Source organism: Strigops habroptila, chromosome 4, assembly GCF_004027225.2.
Source record: "Strigops habroptila isolate Jane chromosome 4, bStrHab1.2.pri, whole genome shotgun sequence".
In the NCBI taxonomy this organism is placed as follows: domain Eukaryota; kingdom Metazoa; phylum Chordata; class Aves; order Psittaciformes; family Psittacidae; genus Strigops; species Strigops habroptila.
This window is the reverse complement of record NC_046358.1, coordinates 38,340,893-38,361,920: the sequence shown is the minus strand read 5'-3', so window position 1 is coordinate 38,361,920 and position 21,028 is coordinate 38,340,893. Positions and strand designations below refer to the sequence as shown.

The 21,028-nt window shown below is 45.6% G+C and overlaps 1 long non-coding RNA gene across 4 annotated transcripts; it reads left to right on the top strand.

Moving 5' to 3' along the window:
* The first annotated feature begins 4,296 nt into the window (after positions 1–4,296).
* Positions 4,297–14,565, top strand: LOC115607030. Of its 4 annotated transcripts, XR_003991062.1 has the most exons (5): positions 8,387–8,640; positions 9,358–9,448; positions 10,656–10,731; positions 12,098–12,205; positions 14,111–14,565. It is a non-coding gene; the product is annotated as an uncharacterized LOC115607030 (long non-coding RNA). The 4 variants fall into 4 exon arrangements; XR_003991061.1 differs by lacking the exons at positions 8,387–8,640; positions 12,098–12,205 and adding an exon at positions 6,714–6,894; XR_003991060.1 differs by lacking the exon at positions 12,098–12,205.
* The last annotated feature ends 6,463 nt before the right edge of the window (positions 14,566–21,028 follow it).

Genomic DNA, 21,028 nt, shown 5'->3' with positions numbered 1-21,028 from the left:
CAGGCACCGCTGGCCTCGATGGTACCCTGCATCCCCCCGCGACTTTCCACCAGTTACTGTTTGTTAAGAGGGGCTGTAGGATGTCTGTCTCAGGCCAGAGGGCCGGTGTGTAAGCATACAAAGCGGTGGAGATCACACTCGTAGAATCTCCACCACCCATGAGGTGCAGCTCTCCTCCACGGCCCTCATCTGCACAAGAGCAGACCCCTGACCCTGCGAGGATCGTTCTGAGAGCTGGTGAGAGGGACTCCCTTAGGAGTCCGACGAGCAGGAACAGGCTTTGTAGCCGGCCCAGGGTAGCAAGGTCATGCAAGAAGTTCAGGGAACAAAAACCACCCGAGGCGATGCCGAGGTTGCAACTGCATCAGCATGCTACAAGTCTGCCCTGCTGTTGCTTGGGGGTGCATTGCTTTTTGGGGAGATTCAGGTAATACCGCACATTGCTGGTGTTACACTGTCGCAAGACCTGCAAGTATGCAGGTGTGTCCTCAGCGTTCAGAGGATTTCTCATTTCTGCTGTGGAAGTGTCCACTCTATTTCAGTCCAGTGCAATCTGGAATGAACAGGAGCATTCTGAGCCACTCCTGTACGTCCAGGTCTGGCACAGGACTAAACAGGCCTCTTTCAAAAGGTATATATCTATAATGGAACAAACGTTTTTAAGAAAAAAAATTACATCTTCTGCCATTATTCTTACTTTCTCTGGTCATTCCTAGTGATTCTTCTCTGCTCCTTTTTACTGCTGTCATGCCATCTGTGGGTAATGAAAACTGGATAACTGCAGGCTCCCACATGGATAAAAGGCATTGTCTGTGGGGCTAAGAGGACTGAATTTTTCCCTGGTGAATTTCTGCTTCTACTTCTCAGATGTGGGGGATTCCCATGAAGAATTTTTCTTCTCTTGCAACTATTGCTGGCTTAGCTGAGTAACAGTGTCTGCGTTTTTTTCCTGTTGTCATTTTCCCATGGGATGGCATCCCTTTGAACAAAAGCTTATGAGAAAATCCAAAGATGAAAGGGGGAGCCAGAGGAGATGGCGAACGCCTGACTTTCTCTGAGCAGATGTTCCTGATTTTCAGCCCAGCTGTGCCATTCCTGGACTTTTTTCGTTGTTCATCACTTGGCCTGGGACAACCCGATGGTGCTTTTGGTCAGGTTTAGAAAAAACTGTTCTATAGGTTATGGGTTATGAAAGTTTTGTGAGCTTCTTGAAACAATTTCCCCTTTGTAATGTAAATTGGCAGGGGAAATTTAATTAACAAATGAATCTCCTCCTACCTGCTTCCCTGCAAAAAGGGGAGGATGGGAGTTGGAAAGCAAGCTCCTGCTCTGACTAGCAGGGGAATCAAGCCCAGCCAGGACTACACTGCCTTCAGTTGGGGTTTTGCTAGAGCCACACAGAAATTAAACTTTAAAGCTTCCTGTCCTCGCTGTGATGGCTGGAAACCGAGTTGAGCAAAGTGAGTTCTTTGCCTCTTCTATAAGTGACCTCCAGTTGCTCTCACAGGCAAACACAGGGCTATTTTTAGCAAGCATTTGCCAGCAGAAACCTCTTTTTGGAGGCACGCGAAGTGCTTTCATTTTGGGTGCGTTTTAACTCAGTGGTACTGCAGTGGCACTGTAGGTGGTGGAAGGGAGATGGAAAATGTTTTCTGGATGGAAAGTCACGCCAAGGCCAGCCCACTTCCTGCCCCAAGGAGATGCTGCCGCCCCACAGCTGCTCTTCAGCCTGGTCTGCTGCATCCAGGGAGGCCCCAGGGATGGGCCAGCAGCCCTGAGTATCAGGCAGCCAAAAGCACAGATAGAGAAGGGATTCAGCCCTAAACCCTGATCTGCATGTAAAGTAGCAGCCAGCATGGATGCAGTTGCAGGCAGAACCTTTGTTAACATTAAAACAGATAAAGCTGCTGTCTTATCTGTAACTTCTCACAGCTAACGAGTTTGTTGTACAATATTTGCCTAACTGTCCTTTTTTTTTTTTTTTCTTTGAAAATCAGCACATTCTAGCAGTTCTTCTGTACAGTTTTATACATGGTCCGCAAGAGAAAAAGAATAGGCAGAAACAAGCTCAGCTTTTGGATAAGTGGTTTTTGGCTATAGAGTGGAGCCTGTCACAACTCTTGATTTCCTACATGGCCCCTCACCCAGATGTTGCAGTTCTGGGAGGCTTAGATGTGGTCCCAAGGGATGGAGCAGCCATACCTGTCCAGGGACAGGGATTAGCCCTGCCTAAACAGGAGCACAGCTTTATGAACACTGCAGTCATCTGTGCCAAACTGAATCCTCTTTTTCTTCTATGTATTCTGCTTTAATACCTCTGCTATGTCTCAGTAATTTCATAGGAGTGTTTTTTATGCTCATCAGCTTGAGAGAAGATTAAAGTTCTCTGCACTTTTTTATTGAGGATTATGATAGCAGTCTCCACTGCCTGGTCCAGCAGGCACTTCAAGACCAAGGGACTACCTAAGAGTCACTTTAACAGTGTAAAAAGCTGTAACCACAAGAGGTAGTTTTGCACCTGATACCTAAGGGCTAGATTTTGCGAAAGCCTCCTCCACTCTGGGTGTCCCAGGCACTCAATTGACAGGGCTCTGGGGCTCCGGCAGGAGATGTTTGTTTTTATTCTACCTGCAGAAAGAAGCCAGCTGGGCGCTGAGAAGCTGCCTTGCGTGCCTGAATACTGAAAAGGGGCAGTAGGGTTTTAATCAGTTTTTAAAGTACATGAAGTATTCTCGTGCTGCTTCCTCCAGCAAACACATTAAACTGTAATTTCCTGATTGCCACACTAATCATGAGAACTGTCTAGTGCTGCCGCTGTGGTGCTGTTGATTTATCAGAGTTGGTCCCTCAACTTCATCCTTTTGTGATTGCTGCTGCAGATACCTATTAACTGTTTCCTCTCATTTAATCTTGAGGTCTATGCATGGCTCACAGCAGATATACCAGGAAAGATGGTTCACAACATCCAGCAGGATCTTGGCCCAGGCTGTTAAAACCAAAAGCAAACCTGCTGTCTGCATGTGTATGTACACGTGCAGATACCCTTTTGGAATAGGACTCCAGTTCGTTGCTCCAAGTCTACCGACTTTGCTAGTGTGATGGAAGCCAGGGAACACTTAACACTGTCATTCTGGCAACATTTTGCAATTAAAATCCACATATCTCAGGCTCCCATTTGCAGCTGCTGTAGAGATAAGAACCAGGCAGCTCTGAACAAATAGGCCAGTGGTAAACAAGGAAAACGTATTTCCCTCCTGCTCTCTAATAATAACATGACTGTTACGAATTTGAAAGCTTTAAAAAAAAATGACCAGATGAGAAGTATCCCTGCCTCCTCAGACTCTTTCATTGGAAGCTGTTACGGGAATAGCATAGGCTGTTCCTACTGCATCCAAAAAGCAGTGTGGTGGATGCAGTAGGAAGCATTTCTCCACCTTATTTGAGCTAATATAATATCCAAGCAAACAGTGTGAGGGGTAATTTTGGCATGTAAAGCCAAGGTCCAAATTAGGGCATTTAAGGTCCTACCCATGTCCCACAGATACAGAAATGGAGTTAACTAGGGTGTCCTGGACGGAGTCTAATGGACCTACATTTCTGGCTGGCTAAACTAGTCTCTGTTTTTATTTTTAGACTGTGGCTTATTTTTGGCATCTCTTAAACTGATGTATTGCATCCCTGGAAGATCTGCATTTCTCTGTGTGAAGGGTGAACTGTTTATATATCGTTGCATTTCTGGAGATCCTTAGGGATGAGATGTACTATACCAACTTAAATTGTTTTCATTGTTATGCCTTAAGGGTAAATACAGGTCAAGTAATTTGAAATCCGCTACCACCTGGAAGGTTTTCTCTGGTGTCATTCCCATTTCTCATGTGGAAGTTTTTGTTAAAGCATGTTACTTGCAAATCTTGAAGTTGATGCTTGCAGCCTGATGCAGCAAACTTGCTGCCACATGTGTTTCATGTAGGAAAGAAGAGAGTTGGGCTGGGGGCAAAAAGAAGCAAAGGCACGTTTCCTGAGCTTGTACAACTTTCCCTTCAGCAATATGAATAACACTGGCCCCCATCAGTACAGCCCCCTCTGCGGCTGCAGGCAGAATGAAAGCACCTGATGCGGAAAACATGAACTGGGAACATGCTAGTAATTAAGAAGGGACTTTCCCACTGTGGGCAGCTGTGACATTTGGGAATGTTATAGCCTCCAGTTCTTCCCAGGAAGTAGGAATCTTGCAAAGGTGGAGAGAGTGGCATGGCGGGATGGTGCAGAAAACTGACCAGGTGAGAGTGCGGGAGGGACAGCTCTGCCTGGCAGAGGGTGAGTGTGGGCAGCCAGTGGGGCTGTGCCAAGGAGGGAGCTGCTTTCCACTTGGATTACGTACCTAGAAGGTCAAAACTGGTTCTGGATACAAATTTCCCTGTGAGGCTAGATGATATTTTGAGCAAACTAAAGACCTGAACTGAGTTACGCTGGACTGCTTGAGCAGGAGGCTTCGTACAGGTAGAGAGAGCTGTCTGTCTCAGCAGAGTTTGCTTTAAGCCTCCTTGTGCTCCTGTGCAACCCTTGTGCTTAAAGCTGGTGGGTGCAAATCATCCTGTGTAAACATAAAGAAGGCAGTACGTTGCTTCTGTGAGCAGCGGAGCCCACTGCAGCATACAGGCTCAAGGCAAGCCTTAATTAGAAGCTGAACTGTGTGTGGACCCAGGGATTTCCCTGGGGACGCATGTGGCAAACGCAGGGGCTAATGCACTGAGTGCTGCAGCTGTGTGTCTGCGCTAGCAGGGGAGCTGCCAGGGGAGGAAGCAGGAAATACTAGACAATACTAAGAGCATAATTCTGAGAGAAAAAAAAAGCCAACAAAGCAACAGAAGACGAACTTTGGGCTGGGTGCTTCCTGAAAAAGCCCTGGGATTGCCGGCTGAGGGACTATCTCAAGGTAAGTTCCTCCTGTGCATACCCCCTTTGGAGAAGGGCAGGCTCTCTGCTCTCTGCTCCATCTCCTAGTGAAAGTCCTTTGGAACCCTGAAGCTCAGCAGACCACATGGCTCTGGAGGGGGTAACCCCAATCTGCCACCCACAATTTGCCTGAGGCTGGCAATGGGTGTCAGCAGCAGCTGTTGCTGAGATAGTGCTAAGGGGGACTTGACTTCAAGTATGTCAGTGCAGAACACCCACCAGGGTGCTCTGGGGCTCTGCTTGGAAGTTCCTCAGGTTTTAACCTCATTTTTTTCTAGAGCAGCTGTGGGCTGTGCTTAGAACTGGAGCATTGGCAGTGCCAGCACAGAGTGTGCACAGCATTGCCAAGGACTGGATGTGCTTCTGGTGCCATGTCCTCCTGGTCCAGCCCATCCTTCTTCTACCTATGCAAATGGCTGTTGCTGAGTGCGGGGCTGCAGCACCTGGGGTAGCTCAGTTATTCTCTACAGAAGAGCTCCAAGGGACAGCAAAGAGTAGGATTCATTTATAGGGATGTTAGGTGAGCTCTGTTTTACAGACTGAATCTAAAGGCAGGCTCGCAGGGGTTAAATGCAGATTTTTCCAAACTTACAGAATCGTAGAATGGTTTGTGTCGGAATGGACCTTAAAGATCATCTCATTCCAACCTGCCTGTCATGGGTAGGGACACCTTCCACTAGACCAGGTTGCTCAAAGACCCGTCCAGCCTGGCCTTAAACATTTCCAGGCAAGAGACATCCACAACTTCTCTGGGTAACCAGTTCCAGTGTCTCACCACCCTCACAGTGAAGAAGTTTTTCCTAATGTCTAATCTGCCTCTACCCTCTTTCAGCTTAAAGCCGTTCCCCCTTGTCCTACTACTGCATGTCCCTGTAAAAAGTCCCTCTCCAGATTTCTTGTAGACCCCCTTTAGGCACTGGAAGCTGCTATCAGGTCTCCCTGAGCCTTCTCTTCTCCATGCTGAACAAGCCCATCTCTCTCAGCCTATCTTCATAGGAGAGGTGCTCCAGCCCTCTCATCATCTTCATGGCCCTTCTCTGGACTTGCTCAAGCAGGTCCATGTCCTTCTTACGTTGGGAGGCCCAGAGCTGACTGCAGTACTTCAGGTGGAGTCTCACGAGAACAGAGGGTGACAGTGGAGTAAAGGGGAAAGAGCAGAGGGGGAACTCCAAATATCCCATGCTCTGCATGCTTCAGGCAGTGCCTGCACTTCCAGGTTCTCTAGATTGGGATATAATAAAATCTTAATTTCCTCACATAGCTCTTGTTCCATCATATTCGCATTTATTTTCATGCAGCCAACTGCTTACTCTGAGCATGCTCTCTCCTGGGGCAGGTGATGGCTGGCAGCGGGTTCAGGGTCACCAGCACTTGTAGGAGCCAGGGAACAAGCACTGCTACACTGTGGGACTGTTTCATCTTTGCTGCCCAGGCTGATGGTCGGAGGGTGGCCATTCCTGCCTGTCCTGCAGTACCTGAACTGCACGCAGGAAAGGGGAACTGGAGGCTGCAGTGCGTCTTTCAGAGGGTGCCAGTGCCAGTGATTCATTACTGGAGCCGCACTGGAGAGGAAGGGAGCAGATGGAGAAGGCATGCAGATTTTCCAGCCTGGATGGAGTTTAAATTTATCTCTCTCCAAGGCTGCATCTGTTCCTGGGATGATTTCCCATTTAGCATATGCCTTGTAGGGCTCTGATTTCTTCCAATTTCGTGGGCGTTGTTTACTAACTTACGGCTCTGGTGTTTCCCAGACAGAAATATCTCTCTAGGATAAGCTCCTGCCTTTCTAGGACAGGCAGTTTGTACACAGTTCTGCGAACTCCCTGTGCTGTGCGTGCGCCGTGGTGACGTCTGGAGGGCCTACACACGGCATAGCCCCAAGGGCATACAGTGCTGGACTTCCTAGATGTCCGGGAATCCTGGACAAATGGGGAAAAGGTAATTCTTGAGTTCTTCCCAGACCAACTTGCTGAGCAGGGAAAATATAACTTGCTTGGGAAAACCCTGACCTCTAGCAACACAGGCTTAGAGCCATGGGTTTGGTTTTATGCTTGAGACAGATTCATGGAGGCTCTGAAACACATTTGTGGGAAAGCCAGCGAGGGAGGTGAGATGGGAAGGAGTGATTTTCCCCGGAGCACTGCAGAGAAGCCATGTCAGTGCCTCTTTGAAAGAAGTGTTTGACAGTCATACTTTTTAACTCTTCTTCTGCCTGCATCCACAGACTTGGGCCCTTTTATTGACTGCATCCTCTGCCTCTCAAAGCGAAGTGTCTCACTATCTGTGTATATACAGCAACACCCTGTCCATCATGTTATATTCCTATCTTCCCTTCTAAGGGAGAGTCGTCACTCACCCACACTGTCTCCTGTTCCTATCGTGGTGGTGTCACTCAGTGCATCTCTGTGCCACTGGCACTTCTGTGCTCTGACCTCTGCCCAAGGCAGCCTCCCGGCACCACTCAGCAAAGCTGCATGCCCGTGCAGTCCTGCACTTCTCTAAGATATCTGGGATGCATGTGAACAATCATCAGCTACTGAGTAATGGGCAGTAAAAAGGTGCCTGTGGATTGTGTGCATGACATACCCTCTCCCGCCCTTCCTAGTGAGCAGCATCAAGTCCCTGTCCCTTTGAAGTCACTCAGGTTGCATGACCATGGAGAAGGCTAAGACCTCCTGTATGGGACTCAATGACCCCGCTTTCGGGGCTGCGGGTGCAGTCCCCCTGCTCCCCTTTGGTTAGGAACAACCTGCAGGTCTCTGTGGCTCCTTCCATATGTTTGGCTTAGGTGATTTCAAATGACAACATATCATAGAATGAAAATCAAGCCAGATCACTCCCTTTCAGGCACAGCACAACTGTGAGAGCTAGTTACAGTCCTGTATCCCTTAGTACCTTCCCTCAAGCTGCCTTATCTAGATGTCTCTTGGGATCCTGGGGAATACAACACTGTTGTGGGGAGACCTTATATGTGGAGGAAGCTGTTGATCACAGGGAAGCAGGCATGGGTACACTCTTCCTGCTGGAGCACAGGTCTGCTCATTTGGGCTTTTCCAGACAGCACCAGGTGGGAAAACTTTAACATCAGCTCTGAGCTCCCTACATTGGCATGATACTGTGCAGGCAGAACCTTACCTGTGACCCTCTGCATATGGTGAGGGACATCTCCACTGTGGGGAGATGCCCACGAGCCCTCCTGTGTAGGCAGGCACTTCTACGGGGCTCGGGCTCAGCCTGGGTTTGGGGGAGTGGTGCAGTGGGGCTGAGCCCCGCTGTGGAGGAGGGTGCAGGAGGGCAGCATAAGGGGGGGTCTTTGCTCATGGAGGTGAAGGTGGGGTGTGCTTAGGAGAGTGGAGGAGAAAATATCTCAGCTTATGCAGGCTGTTGCACTGGTGCCTGCTCAGGTGTCACCCACTCAAGCAGAGTTTGAAAAACCCCCACTTCAGCTCAGTTAACTCATATTTTCTTAACCCTGTTGAGGTAAGCTGCTGTGAGAAATAATCCCACATGTGATCAGGTGTGCATTGGAGGAGGCAGGAACAGTTCCCAAATGGTTCCTTTCCTAAGGACCATCCAGAGAGACCTGAATGCACTGAAGGATGGAGCTGCTGGGAGGTGGATTGGGCAGATAAAAGCCTGTCTTTGGGAGTTCAGCTGCACACTGGTTTCAGCTGCATCATCAAAGTGAGTCATTCAATAAAAACAATTAACTGAAGAAATATCACTGAATAGTAATAATTATCCAAATGTCCTAGCATTGACCATTTAGATGACTAAATCCACACAATCGTGTTAGCGAATGCTAATTCAAATCTAATAACCTTCTGGTTTATTTGATTATGTATAAAGAATTCACCTGCAGCATTGTGACAGGATGGGGCTAGAGAGCAGCCTTGTGCTGGGGCATCTGCCTGCCCTGTGGTCTCTGCGCATGTGTTGTCCCTGGGCTGCCAACAGCACACACAAGTGTCCAGAAGTCAGGCTGGGGAGCAGAAGGAGAGTGGTAAGATGGTGTCTAAGGGCCCTTCAGCTGGGCCAGCAGCAGCTTTCATGGGCTTCAGAGGCACTTGTGCCCGTGCAGAAGCGTGGAGTGGCCTCCCAGGAGAGGCTGTGTTCTCCTTTCTCCTTCCTTGCCTGAAGGGTCTCATGGGGGTCTGAATCTCCTAACTGGACAACTGGGCAAAATCACACAAACACCAGAAATCCAGATTGTCTGCCTGAGAATAAAGGGGTGGGTGCTTGGAAAAGGTGAGTTCAGGAAACCTTGTTCTTTATCAGTATTTCAAGAAAGGAATCAGCAAAGGCACCAAGAGGGTGGCCTGCCCTGACAGCTGATGTCTGCCGTGGTATTTTCACATCTCTGTAGAAATCATTACGTTTTGCTCTCCTCATGCTCTGCAGACACAGGAAGGAGTGAGTGTCTCTCGTAGGGACTGGTGACACACTTCCGCAACACAAGGTGCCAGGGATGGCGAAAACCAGCGCCTCTGAGGTCAGTGGCCATCAGTCTGTGCTCACATCCCTCGTGTCAGTGCCCCATCCATTGAACCGCATTGCTCTCTTCAGGTGATAAACGGCGCAGGCAGCAAGAAGGTGAATTTCTCCCACTGCCCTGCTGTCTGTTCTCGCTACGACACTGCAGGGTTTTCTAAATGGGGCTAATACACAGTGAATCCCCACAATGCGCTGCAGCGGGTCCGGCTCAGTCCCACTTGTGCTCAGCATCCACAGCAGGACCAGCAGCAGGGAACGTTCGCCATCAGCTGAGAGAGCCTGGCCATGCCGCTGGTAGCACATGGGAGCAGCCCTTGTACTGCAAGGACAGGGCTTGTCTGTCTGTCTGCTAGTATTAACATCCATTTGCTCTCTGAGCCAGGCTGGGTTTATTTATTTATTTATTTATTTTTTAGATCATTCTGTGTAACATAATCATATTGGAGTAGGATTCTTCTACCTAATCAAATGAAACTTCATGTAGTTATTTTATCGTTAGCATTTACTAATGAATGTGATTGTGAGGATTTAGTTTCTCACATGGTTAATAGGAAGGCATTTAGATAATTACAGCTGTCTAGTGTCTTTCCACTGCTAATCGCTTTTACTGCCTGGTTCATTTCCAGACCAGCAAGTGAAACTCTGGCACACAGTCCTGCAGGGAAACTGTCCCTGTGGTTATGCATTGCTGTGTTCCTGATATGGTGCTCTGTAGGTGTGAAGTCAGTTCCCAGTTCCAACCTAAGTTCATATGAACTTCAGAAAATCACAGCCTTGCTGTGATCCAGCTTTCCCACTTGGCTACACCATGCCAGGTCACATAGTCCAGCACTCTCTCTCTGACACTGGCCAACTGAAGACATCTAGGGAAGAAAAACATATAAGCAGATAAATATGTAGTAGTCCTGCTCCTGGACTGCGTGTCTGTCTTTCAGAGCTTTAGAAGCTTCCGGTGTACCTGTGCTTAGCAGCTACCCGTGCATTTAGCTGCAGTGAACTTCTCTAATCCCTTGGTAGGCTTCTCCAGATCTTTGGTCTCCACAATATCCTGCAACAATGAGATTTAATTATACATGTGCTGAAAAAAACCTCTACCAAAACTTCCCAGTGTTTGTTTTAAAACTACTAGATGGTATTTTAATTGTGAATAAGGAATAGTTCTGTTATGTGAAACAGGGAATGAGATTTGTTCTTCTCCTTTTTAGGCCACCTGTGGTGTGACTGAGCTGCCATCACCCTCTGCTGTCTTGTTTCCAAGCTTCACCTAGTCCTGCTAACCTGGTTAGTTTTTTCTCATATGGAAGCCTTTCCATACCTGATCACTTTTTACAGAACCTATTTTTTTCTGGCTGTCTCTTTGATACAGAGTGCAAATTGTATTTAAGAAGGATTTATAGGAAGGTAAAATAATGTTTTCTGCTTTTTTCTCTCTTTATTCCTATTAATTCATATTAATTTTGCCCACTATGGAGCCCTGATCTCAAGTATCCACCATGGCTCTGAGATTTTTTTCCTAGTAAAAACAGTTAATTTAATGACTGTGACATATATAAGTAGAGTTTTCCCCTCAGATACTATATAGTGCATTTGTTAATGTGAAATTTAATGCAAAATCTGACTTCTTACTGCTCTGCTACGTCACATTATGAAATATTTCTGCACTTCTCAGCTGTAGTTTAATCTTTTCTGAATAATTCTATATCAGCAGCAGCCTTTGCTACTTTGCTCTTCACTCTCTTTGTTACACCATTTATGGATATGGTAAAGAACTGGGCATTGTTTTCTTTAAAGACAAAATCTGAGGGAGGAAACTTATTAATACAAGCTAAGTGCAGTATGTTACAATGATGATGATAATGGTAATTCTCATGAACTTTGTGTCATTGTTTTGCCCTTCGATAGTTGTCTTCTTAGTAACAAACAATTCAGTAGCTTTTCAGAACAGTGCTGGCTCTTTAGGAGCTAAATGGGCCAAGGGTTTCCTGCCAGCAGGGGAGATTTCCGTACTGGTAAGATGAAAAGAACCAGGAGGAAGCTGTTTCTGGGTGACAATTACATTAAAATTAAGAGCTGTGCCCGCTGGTCTGAGAGAGAGGAGCACCCGTGTACCCTCAGAAACTTTAGCATCCCTCCCAGCTGCTCCTCGATTTATTAGGACTTTTTTAATTTTAATTTTAATTTTCATTTTTTTTCTTCTTTCTCTTCTTCTCCTTCTCCTCTTTCTCCTTCTTCGTCTCCTTTTCTCTTCCTTCTCCTCTCCTTCTCCTTTTCTCTTTCTTCTCCTCTCCTTCTCCTTCTTCGTCTCCTTTCCTCCTCCTCCTTTTCCGTCTATTTTGCCATGACTCCCTCCTCTTCCATTCTCGTTTGCGCTCCGTGCGGCACCCCCTGCCCCGCTCCCCCGCGGTGCGGGTGCCCCGCGGGGCAGCCCGTCCCCTCCCGCCCGCCTGTTTGCGCCACCAGCCCGCTCTCCCGCTCTCCCGCTGCCCGTGCCGCGCCGGGAAGTGCAGAGGGTGGAGCGGTGTTTCCCTCTAGTGGTGCCTGAGCCCTCGGCAGAAAAGCCGGGAGTCCCCGCCGGGAGGCGGGCGCTGCTTTGCGGGACCGATTGGCTTCCAGAGCTCGCAAAACTCAAGTGCTCCTTCCCAAACAGGACTCCCTCTCGGCTTGTAAAGCCACTGCTGGACGTCCGGAGACATCCTGCCGTCTCCATGGCATTACAGCAAAAATACAGCCAAGTATCTGCCATCAGACTCCCAAGGTATGGCTTTGTGAAGTATGCCTATACACCGAAGCCAGTGTTTGTCATTGCATCCTGATTCGATAGCAGCACTGTTCGGTGCAGCCCCAGTCCACTAGCATTTGGCACAGCACTTGCGGCAGAGATGAAAAGCCTGTTTCCAGGAATCAATATTTGGATAAGTTAGGATGTTGAAGTACCAAGGTTGCTCCCAGTCACCCGATGCGTATTTGGGGAAGTCCATGCCAGGGTGCGTGACTCTTGCGGATTTGTTGTTATCCAGTATTACAGGCAACAGGCAGAAACTGAGGAAATTTGGTGAAAATGAGCATACTGTACAGTTTGTCCCTAGGGAACACAGCATTAAGCATATCAGAACTGAGGAAAAATACCTTGTACGGACAAGAAACTCTTCACAAATAACACCCAGAGATGTTCTCTAGTCATAGCAGAAACCACCCAGTAAGATCCTTCTCTGCATCTACTTGCAGGGCATTCAAGCCTTCTAGAGATGTTCTGGGTAAGGAGATTTTCTCACCCTTTGAATAGCATCTCATGTCTCAAGGTAGTTGGAAGTGGGCAGCTAAATCCTCCAGTTCCTCTTAGATCTGATGTAAATGCCATCAATGCATGTATTGCAGAGATCCTTAGTGGCAAGAGATTGGTGCAGTGTGGAGCACGCTGGCTTGAGCCCAAAAGTGGGGGAATCCTGCCTGCAGGGTGTCCTGCCCGAAGATGGGGTTCCCATGCCCTTTGGAGTTACTTTGGGCAAGCATTATTACGTGCCTGCTCCTCGCTGCCTGTTGACTGCGAATGCTAGAAAGCCTGGTGCAGGTGTTTGTAACCTGGCCTGTGCACCATTAGCCAGATCAAAGACTTGGGAGGAGCAAGGTGCAGGACTTGCAGACCCTAGCCTCTGGGTCTGTTTGCTTTCTGTCATTGCCTTGTGCCATTGTGTCACTGTTTCAGTGGAAACCTCTCCTCTGCCTCAGACTGCACAGTCTCTTCTGAGACAAGCAAGACTGCAGGCAGAGGTTGAGGCAATGCCACCTGTTGCTGATCCACATTTAACCATCATGGGACCCTCATACTGGCAATGTCACTTGGACTCTCCAGTACTGCCCTTGTCCTCGCTTCCTCCATGTGCTTCCCTGCTAACCTGCCATCTCCCTCTCTTGGTCTCTTCATCAGCGGCTGCTAGCAGCCATTGAGTGGCTGAACTCTTCTCACCAGCATCTTGGTGCAGCTCAAGCTCCCTAGCCCACAGGCTGTACTGACTGCTGAATTGCAAACCCTCTTTTTGATTTTCATGCGTATGTGCCATCAGGAAAATGACATTTTGCAAGGATTGTCAAAACCTCTCCTGGTAAAACTATCCAAGCACAGAGCATCCTCCTTCATATCTGGCTTTCCTCCTCCCCTTCAGAAAGACCTCAGACCTGGGGGAGCATATGGCATACTTTATTGATTTGGGCAGATAATATGAGAAAAGGAAACATCATTTTGTTTCTCAACATCTGGTAGGGGAGCAGGTGATTCTTCTGATTATTGCTCTTAAAATTAAAAAACTATTATGGATACTTTAAATTGTTGTTAGTGTGTTGAAGAAGTAATGTTAATAGTTAAATAATATTGATTAATTTGTGGTCATTAATATTATATATATTAAATATTATTGTTATTATATTAAGCCTTGTAGGAACAGTTTTAAAGGTTCTTAATTAGCAATTACTAAGGCAAAGCACCAGTATGAGGAGTGGCAGAGCAATGACTGGCAGACATGCATCCAGCTCCAGGAGAGATGTGATCATGGGACTCGGGCAGAACTCAGATGCTTCAGTTCAAAGCTGTGCTGTGGGTCTCCCATGCCTCACCTCTGACATGGTGCTGCTTCGTGTAGATGCTTCAAAATTTCTTTTGTTGCAGAAAAAAAGAGCAACTGGGACAACATTTACGCATAAGAGGTGGTGCCAGCTCCATTCCCTGCTCACAGCTACTCCATTGCTACTTCATGGGAAAGACAAGCTCTCGCTGGAGCATGATCCGAAGCCCTGGACACTTCTCTCCCCAGATGAGCGCTCCTTTTCCTTCACTGTCTTTCACAATCTCCTGAGGATACTGAATGTTTACAAGAGGTCAAAAGTGAATGGATGGAAAAGCCAATCTATTAAATCTATTAAATATAAAGACACCACTCAGGAATTGCCTGAGCCAAAGATTACTGGCTGTTGAGAAGATATTTGGTGGAAATACCACTTCACGCTTTCCTGTTCCTATATATTTTCCCAAGCACCTGCTTTTGGCCACTGTAGGAGACAAAATACTAGGCTAGATGGGCTTTCAGCAATATATCTATAAAATATAAAATATATTTACATTTATATTTGTATTTGTATTTATAAAGCTACACGGGCCTTTCTGTGCTGCCTTCTTGGTAGTGTGTCACAAAATCCCAAGTTTTTTGTAAATGTCTTTGGCAGTGATTCTGATTGCATCAGAAAGCTAAAAATTACCCTGATGATAAAGTAATGAAAATGAGAATAGCAGCATTAAGGTTGCAAAGTTAAGCACTTAGAAGGAAGAAAATGTCAAAATAAGGGAGTGTGTACTCTTAGGATTGTAACATGTTGGAAATTCCAAATCGGATGTCCTCCTGTGTGTGTTAGGAAATAGACTTGCTTTACACAGTAATACTCTTACTTTTAATGTAGGGTCCCTCCCTTGTTCAGATTACAGAGTGGAGGGTGGCAAGGGTTGAGTGAGGAGCACAGGGTAAAGGAGAGGGCTGCCTGCAAAGTCCTACCTCCTCCTGCCTGCAGGAGCTCATGGTCAGGAGAGAAGCTGCTGGTGAACACTGAGGGTGGCTGCTGGGTGCTGTGAGCCCCTGCCCCTGGAGTGTGCTGCTGTGATGCTGGATGTCTTGAGTGAAATCACATTTTTCAGCGAGGGCATACACAGTTCCTCATTTCTAGGTGTTAACTGAGGGCACCCAGTGCTTACTTATAGAAAAGTTTGATCCCACCACACCTCAGGTCAGCTAAAGCTGTACATGGATGACAGGTTGCTTGTAATCTAGTGAAATTTCTACTTCAGATCCCAATTCTAAATTTCTTTTGCACAGGAAACAGAATTAACTTGCAGTATATGGAAGTACATATTTTGAAGGATGTATCTTTTTTTATAGCAGTGCCCATGCAGTCATTTATAGTGAGGCACTATAATATAAAAAAACATGAAAGCAAGTGTTTTGATGGTGACAGTACTGATTGCTGGAATGTTGTCTAGTGCTTTACATGCAAATACATGTAAAGGTCGTTCTTGCAAAATTGCATGTTTTGGTATAATCAGATTCCATTGCGATCAGGTATGTGTGTACAGGTAGCTTGTCATGTCACTATCCTGATAAATGTGAGCAAACAGCAACAAATACAAAGATGGTCCATCCTCTTGACAGATGAGTACTATTTGCAGTGTCTAATGCTGCAAAGTTAAGCAGCAATGAGTAGTCCCTCTGCCCAGGACCTCCCCAGCCTGCTGGACAGATGTCCTGGCAGCCTTTGGCACCTGAAAGTGGATTCTGCTCTCCTGACTCCCACATTTTCATAAGCTAACAAAGGTTCTTTGTTTCTGTCATCTCTCATTATAAATATCTTTAGTTCCTTGTTTGAGTCTGGTAACGCTTTCACTGGCCTTAATAGTTGCCTTCTCACCTCAAAAGTAACATTTTTTTTTGTTAACTTCCAGGGTCCCATTTGTCACCTTTCCACATCTCCATCTCTTCTGCTTGAAGTCTTCCCTCACCGTGGCACTTTGGGGTGAGGTTAGGGTTCAAGGCTGGGTTACAAACGCCAAATGGTGCTTATGCCTATACAGGTTTCTTTGTCTGCAGTGAAACTAAGGGGAGTTTCCTTCAGGACACCTGTGATGTGGAACAAAACACACAGATTAAAGGTGTCTAGGTGCCTAGACTGATTTGCCTGTGGTCCCAATTGGGCCACAGAGAGACCAAAAAGGCTATCCAAAAGGCCTGGTTTGGGCTATGGTGAGTTGCTGCTGAAGGTGTCTGTCTCTCTACTGAGTATGGAAGGCATTTAACCAACTAATTTAGCTTACACACCTGTTTTCTAAGTGGCTAACATTTGGTGACATGAAGAGGGACATCTTGACCTTATCTTCCTAGAGTCAGTTATTATCACATGAAAGGTGATAATAACTTTTTATTTAAAAAAACCCCCAGACAACAAAACCGTAACCAGTTTCACATTCTCTTCAAGGACAACTGAGAGCTAAGAAGAGCGTTTTTTTCTGATACACTGCTGTAGTTGTGCCTTGCCTGAAAAAAACAGTCACCATGAAAAAACACATCTGCAACTTGACCTGAAAATTGCCTCCAATAGTTAATGAAGATATAACTTCACTCTGTGATGAAGTTAAAATGTAATTAAGGTTATGTTGCTTTGGAAAAGTTCATTGTTGATGTTGTGGGTAGAGGAAAGCAAGACTGAGGAGATGAGAAGTGCTGGAAATTAGCATGAGGTGTTATGCACTCACAGCAACCTTTTGCATGTCCCGGCAGTTTGTCATGAGGGTGTCTATTGAAGGAGGTGATGCTTTGACTGTGATACACAGCGGGAAAGCATGCGATAAACAGGGAGGCTGGTGCGATGGGGAATTTTCTAGAGCATTGGGTCTAAACTTCGCGTAAGCAGATTATTAGGAGGGGGGAAGTGTGTGTAAATAACTATTGGCATCATTTATCTGTGTGGATACATGAGAGAACTTCCCCTTGAAGTGAGAAGAGAAACTTCTAAAATAAAAACTTCTAAAATATTATCTGCTCAGATTTTGTTAGTTCCCAGCATTTCTAGAGGTTACAGTGGAGACTGCAGCAAAGACAGTGAAGTTTTTTACTCTTCATTTTTTACTGTCCATTCTTATAATTAAAATAACTGGAAACTCATTTAGCTGCAAATTTAAAATAAAAAGAACAAAACTTGCACAAAGTCCTCAAACAAAACAAAAAACCCAATAGGTGTTGACACATCCTATCACCAGGTTTAGAAGGTACCTACAAGAAAAACGATTGTTATCAGGTGTGAATTAACATATACTGAGTTTGCTTGCAACTGAAGAAGGTGACAGATATAACATATGTATTAATAAAACTCCAAATGAAAGGTATGGCCATCATTAGGGATGGTACTTGGAGAAATGCTATTGATTCCAGAAACTGAATTTAATTTCATGGCTTTTACTGTAATTAACGCAATGGTTTGTACCAGCATAGATCTTTTAACATTATTAGCTAAGGTGACAAATTATGAAATTAAATGTTCATTTAAGATGTAATTCAAATATTCTAAAGGTTTTCTTGAGTCAATGGGTCTCAGTTAATTTCCTTAGAGCTACCAGACCTGATTTTTTTTTATCCTGCCAGTTTTCTACCAATGAAGATACTCCTGATTTACATCAATACTGCAATGAAGGCAACATATGCAAAGGAAACATTCACGGGTTCTGATGAGCTCTTGACAGCCCCTATTGCGTTTACTTTGCAAGCTTGAAAGGTATTTTCTTTGTAGCATTAGATTTTAATGGTACTGACTGTAACGTGCACATATAATAACAATAATTCATTTTCCTTGTGTTTGCCCATTTCCCTTGTTATATATCTGCTAGATGCAGGGTCTGGTTCTCTTCTCTTTTACACCTGTTTTACCCGAGGGCTGTTTATTTTGATGGAGTTACTCCTGATTTAGACCTGTGTATATGAATCTGTTATCTGAGAGAGGTAAATTAATGCTTTTAATCAAGACCACTCTTCTGCCTACCCATCAACATCAAAGCCTAGACATGCTATTAGTTATTGAGAAAGGAAGCACAGTGTGAGTAAGCAGCCCTCAGCTATCTCTGGCTCCCCATTACCAGAATTTTAGCACCATTACCTCAAACCCGTGAATACTTTTATCCTCACAGTCACTTGGAAAGGCTATATATCCCCATTTTACAGACCAAAGCTACAAAAGGATACAGAAGTTAGGCAGAAAGAGACATCTAAATCCAAACATAATCCTCAAGACTAGTTTGCACAGTTGCTTCCCAGAGTCTTTGAAGGTTCCTCTGTTGTGGACATTAAAGTCCCACATACCAGAAGATTTCTTTCTGGCCTTGAAGGACCTCAGTCTTGTCAGGGGATAGCAGCAGCTGCACGTCTAAGCTTTCCCCTGTCAGAGACTGCGGCCTCAGCAAGACTCTCTCTACTGGAGGATGAACCTGCCACTGCGTACTCGGAATGTGCTGAAATCCTCAAGCCAGATTTCACGTTTAACACCAGTGGAACCACTTTCTTTCTTTTTTTTTTTTTTTTTTTTCTTCCCTTCCCTTCTCCCAGATACAAAGAGCTCTGGCAGCCTTATCACTGGTCTTATATCTGGTTGCTGAATGAATAGATCAGTCATGCAGGATTTAAGTGAGATAGCAGCAAACTCTCTGTTTGGAAGGATTCAGAACTGCCTGTGCATGCTTCTAGTTAACTTCCCAAGCCAAGGGCTAAAAAGTAGGACTTCCCAATTTACTGAGATCCACTAATCTCACTGAAACCTGTTGTCTTTGCATGCCATCACTTCAGGCAGAACCAGGCCACTGTGCTGAACTTATTTCCTCAGAGATGGGTAAGACACATAGGATTTTGTGCTAGATTCCTTGTGGACTGGCCAAAATATTCTTGTAGACAGCCCTGTTGTAAGGTACTATCTAGAATAACTGTTGGATGAAGTATGAGCCACTCTCGGAGCAGGGACAGATGGCTAGATTTTCCTCTGGTTGTCTTAGCCACCAAGCAACAAAGTTGATCTCCCTCTTCTCCCCTTCTTCATGAGTATTTAAATACTTCAAGAATGGTGACCTCATTTCTACTGAAGGAGTGGAGAGAGCCCCAGTACAGCTAACTCTGTCATCAGATGGTGAGGGACACTGTCTGAGAAAGGGGACGGGTGGACTCTCCTTGGCCAGATGAAAACGTTGAGTTTGGTTTCTTGTGTCTTGGGTCAATGTGCTGAGGGTGTAAACCATGGTATAATACATTATAGAAACACGTTATCCCTTCTTTGGTTTTCCAAACACACAGTCAACATGCCTACCTTAAGAAGAGGGTCCAGGTCTCTGAATACCAAGTGAGCAGAAGCACTTATGTGCAATGCTGAGTAGACGCACTTATGTGTAATGCTGAGCCAGAGTGCCCAAATCCTACGAAGGGTTGGAAATTAAGTATAGCAGCCTTGACACTGCCCACTGGCCCATCTTATGTGTTTCCCTGCTCCCTGTGGTGGCAGCTGTGAACTCAGCTGCCAGTTGTACCTGGCTCTCTGAGAGATGCTGGGCGCTCAGGTGAGGGCTGTGCTACCTGCCGGGGGAAAGCCGGCATCTGCAGGCTGAGTGCTGCAGCAATGAGCCGGCACCGTGGTGACAAGATCCTTTCCTGGGCATGGTGGGGTTAGGAAGCAGATGTAAGGGGCATTTAGGCACTTGGAGACAGATCGGAGACCGCCAGCAGGGAGCCGGGCCGGGGCCGCACCGGCGGAGCTGTCCCGCCCCGCGGTGCTGAAACGGCTCTATGGCGCCTAATGCGGGCCCGGCGCCCGTCCCAATCCCTGAGCGCTCCAGCAGAGACCTGTAAGTGCTCGGGACTGGAGAGCAAGGTCCACTTAATGTTGTAAAATACACGGCCCCACGTGTAGACTGCAGTCCCTCTTTATTTGTCGGCTGATTACAGCTGTAATTGCTTTGCTATTTATCCGTGGAGTAGCTTCCTCCATATTGAGGATAACAGCATTAGGAGGCCTAGTGAAGAATACTAATTACTTAAACCCAGAACTTTAAATTTCATGTATTAAAGGCAAACAGAGGAATTAATTAAAAAGGAGATTCGAGCCAAGGTAGGCAGCTAAAAGCACTGAGACAATATACGTGCTAGGCTGCTGACCTGAACAATATTCCTCACCAATGGCAACAGCAGAAAAGAAAACGGGGGAACAAATCAATAAGCAGTTCAGCTATAGAATTCTTTTAAGGAGACAGTTAGAAAAGTGCACATGTATCAAAACAAACATTGTTTGTTCCAATACTCTTTCAATGTGAATTGATGAAAAATTAGTAATAGTTACTCCCAGAAGAGAAAGAATTCTTTAAGTGTAAAAACTAAAAGCTAAACTCTAGTTTTACTTCTGCACATGTAATTTGTCAGAGAAGTAATGAGAAAAATTATAATAAATAATAATAATAAAGATAATACCAAGTTTCCATTAATGCCTATAAATATATCTTCATTAATCACATAATGACTAATAGAAACACTCAGAAAGTAGTTAAGAGAGATTTTTTAAAAACCAAATGGCTAAGAAATATAATCCTACTGTACCTCAGTAATTGTTAAGGAAGGGCCCATTATCTTAATTATGTTTCTGGAGCAAACATTATTTCAATGTGATAAAAGATGACATGACACTAAAGGTAAAGCTACAGCAGATGTTACATGAGTAACAAGCCAATATGCCCACATTCTGGTAATTTCTGCCCCCCTAGACATGTTCTCATTAATCTGTGATTAATAGGATTTGAGTATAGTAAATGATGTTGATCTATTGTCTGTCTTTGTCCCACACCATAGAGAGAGCAATTTGTCAGCTCAGCTTTTGTGTGACTATTTAATAGCAAAGAGGGGGAGAGAAAAGACGCTAATCTTCTAATTGGCATCTATAGAGAAAGGTCTAAGAACACTGCCTGCCTGGAAATAGCTTGTATGCAATTCCTATGCCTGGGAGGCTGAGGCAGGCAGACAGCTGTACA